Below are 3,442 nucleotides of genomic sequence, written 5' to 3' on the forward strand. Positions count from 1 at the left end.
CAACTGACTGGTGTAGTCTAGGTTGTGTCTCAGTTTCCTCCCTGCTGTGGGGGTAGAAAAACAAATATCTGGCATTTTCAGTGTCTGTGGTGGGGCATGCATCCTGCTTCATTTGGTAAAGAGTCCCCGAACACAAATGAAGGTTCAGATGCTGCGCAGTCAGTAAGAATGCAAGTGCTTACTTCAAGCATGTAATGGAGCAACTTACATGCTTGAGGAAAAAGACTTTTTAAAAATCTTCCTCAGTCTGTTGGACGTGAGTGATGAGCAAAGACCTAGATAAGAAGAGATGAAGGTAGATAGTTTTTATAGGATGATTGAACTGCATGTGCAAGGGTCTGAAGATGGAAGCAAACAGCAAACGAAATAAGTTTCCATAGCAAATGAGTGGGGTTTGAACCAAAAACTGGGTATTTCCAAAATCTGTTTTGATAATTACAATGCTACATTACAAAATTTTATTACCTTTGTGATGAAGAAACAAAGAAAATGAAATCATTGCTTCAAAAATTTTTTAAGACACTTGCTGTCTTGGAATATGCTTATATTTAATTTTTTTTTTTACTAGTGAAATACTTTTATTCTTATTTTGAGACAGAATCTCTCTCTGTTGCCCAGGCTGGAGTGCAGTGGCACAGTCTCGGCTCACTGCAACCTCCACCTTAGCCTCCCGAGTAGCTGGGATTACAGGTGTGTACCACCACGCCCAGCTAATTTTTGTGTTTTTAGTAGAGACAGGGTTTCACTATGTTGGCCAGGCTGGTCTAGAAATCCAGACCTCAGGAGATCCACCCTCCTCGGTCTCCCAGACTGCTGAGATTACAGGCATGAACCACCATGCCTGGCCTTGAAATACTTTATTGGGTAAATACAATACAAAACAAAATGCATTCAAATACTTTCCCCAAAAATCAGTTTTTGTCCAGGTGCAGTGTGGCTCACACCTCTGATCCCAGCACTTTGGGAGGCCAAGTTGGGAGGATTGCTTAAGCCCAGGAGTTTGAGACCAGCCTGAGCAATATAATGAGACCCTATTTCTATAAAAAATTACAAAATTAGCCAGGTGGGGTGGTGCGTGCCTGTAGTTCCAGCTGCTTGGGAGGCTAAGGTGGGAGGATTGCTTGAGCCCAGGAGTTCAAGACTGCAGTAAGGGCTGTTCACACCACTGCGCTCCAGCCTGGGTGACAGAGTGAGACTCGTCTCAAATATATATATATATATATAATCAATTTTAAAGGCCTTTCTATTCAGGCTAATGACAATCACAATAAAGACAGATATGCTAGTTTAACATAATTGGCTGATTTTATACAGCACTTACGTCTTTTAGCCCACAGGTATATTATTAAATGATAGAGAACACCTAATACTATCATTTTTACAGAACTAGGAAATAAATTTCTAAGAAAGAAAGATTTCTCAGATCCCATCTTTAATTTAATTTAATTTAATTTTTACTTTTTGAGACAGAGCCTCACTCTGTCGCCCAGGCTAGAGTGCAGTAACACAATCTTGGCCCACTCCAACCTTTGTCTCCTGGGTTCAAGCAATTCTCCTGCCTCAATCTCCTGAGTAGCTGGAATTACAGGTGCCTGCCACCATGCCCAGCTAATTTTTTAGTATTTTTAGTAGAAACAGGGTTCCCCTATGTTGGCCAGGCTGGTCTAGAAATCCCGACTTCAGGTGACAACCCCTGCCACGCCTTCTTTTTGTATTTTTAGTAGAGATGAATTTCACTATGTTGGCCGGGCTGGTCTTCAACGCGTGACCTCAAATGATGCACCCACTTCAACCTCCCAAAATGCTGGGATTACAGGCATGAGCCACTACGCCCAGCCAGACCCATCTTATATCCACCCCAGCAGTCTAGAGGATAAAGCCAATAACTTTCCTCACAGGAGCTCATGACTAGTGTCACTTTGGTATCATCTATTTTTCTTTTCTTTTCCTCTCTCTTTCTTTCTTTCCCTCCCCAGTTTTTTCTTTTTTGTAGAGACTGGATCTCTCTGTGTTGTCTGGGCTGGTCTTGAACTCCTGGGCTCTAGCAATCCTCCTTCCTTGGCCTCCCAAAGTGCTGGGATTATAGGTGTGACCCACTGTGCCTGACCTCACCCCAGTCTTTACAATCTAATGCTGTTATGTTTATTCTTGTATGTACTCTGCTAGCATCATTACAGAAACCAAGATATGGTCCTAGTTTCTGCAGTTTTAGCACAAGAAGTGTTTAGCTTATACAAGATGTTTATTTTTTATATTTAGCTTATACAAGAAGTTATGCTTATTTTTTAAAATCCTGATCAAACCTGTACTTGAAGCAACAGACCTAAAGCAGCACAGTTGACCTTTATAGGTCAGTATAAAATGCTCATAAAGCTCTTTGTCATTTTTTTCTATTATTTTTATTTCAAGGAGAAATCAGAATTGCATAGAGAATATGTGGTGGGCAGACCCTAAGGAGACCCTCAGTGATCTCTGCCTCCTGGTGCCCTTCTCCTTGAGTGTAGATAGAACCTGTCATTCACATCCCACCAATACAATAGAGATAGCAAAGATGATGCAATGTCAACACTCCTTTGATTACACTATGTTATATAAGACTCCTACTTAGCAGAATGGAGCTTGACTGTCCTTTCAGCCTTGAGGAAGCAGCCACGTGAATTGCCCCGGAGAGAGCCACATAGCAGCAAAGTATAGGCAGCTTCGGGGATCTATGGGTAGCCTCCATCAGACAACTGCAAAACACTAAACACTGGTGACCTGAGTCCTGCAACTGCAAGGGAATGAATTCTGCCAACAACCTGAATGAGCATGGAAAGAGATTCTTTCCCAGTTAAATCTCCAGATGAACATACAGCATGGTCAACATATTAGCTTCAGCCTGTGAGTCCATGATTAGAGGACCCAGTTAGGTTGTGCCTGGACCTGTGACCCATGGGAACTGCTAGATAAGAAACGTGTTGTTTGAAGCTGCTAAGTTTGTGATAACTTGTTATGCAGCAATAGAAACCTAATAGAGAATATTAAAAGGTCCTACAAAATCATTCAAAGATGAATAAATATTAATGGCTCATTTTTTGCCCACCAATGTGTCTATTTTGGACTATTTTACATTTATTATTATTATTTTGTGAGACAGGGTCTTGTTCTGTCACCTAGACTGGGGTGAAGTGGTGTGAACACCTCTTACTGAACACCTTTAATCAGTCTTGGGGTCAAACAATCCTCCCCACTCAGCCCCCTGAGTAGCTGGGACTACAGGTATGAATTCCCATGCCCAGCTTATTTTTTTTTTAAATTTTCATAGAGACAGGGTTTCACTATGTTGCCCTGGCTGGTCTTGAACTCCCTCAAGCAATCCCTCCACCTCAGCCCCCCAAATTGCTGGGATTACAGGCCCTAGCCACCAAGCCCATCTGGAATATGTTTAATAAATTAAAGGTTT

The 3,442-nt window shown here is 41.8% G+C and overlaps 1 non-coding gene across 1 annotated transcript; it reads right to left on the reverse strand.

Moving 5' to 3' along the window:
- Positions 1-2,070: 2,070 nt before the first annotated feature.
- On the reverse strand, positions 2,071-2,243 carry LOC118147096 (small nucleolar RNA SNORA81). Its single transcript, XR_004733260.1, has one exon. It is a non-coding gene; the product is annotated as a small nucleolar RNA SNORA81 (small nucleolar RNA).
- Between the last annotated feature and the right edge of the window lie 1,199 nt (positions 2,244-3,442).

This window comes from Callithrix jacchus, chromosome 13 (genome assembly GCF_049354715.1).
Source record: "Callithrix jacchus isolate 240 chromosome 13, calJac240_pri, whole genome shotgun sequence".
Classification (NCBI taxonomy): Eukaryota; Metazoa; Chordata; class Mammalia; order Primates; family Cebidae; genus Callithrix; species Callithrix jacchus.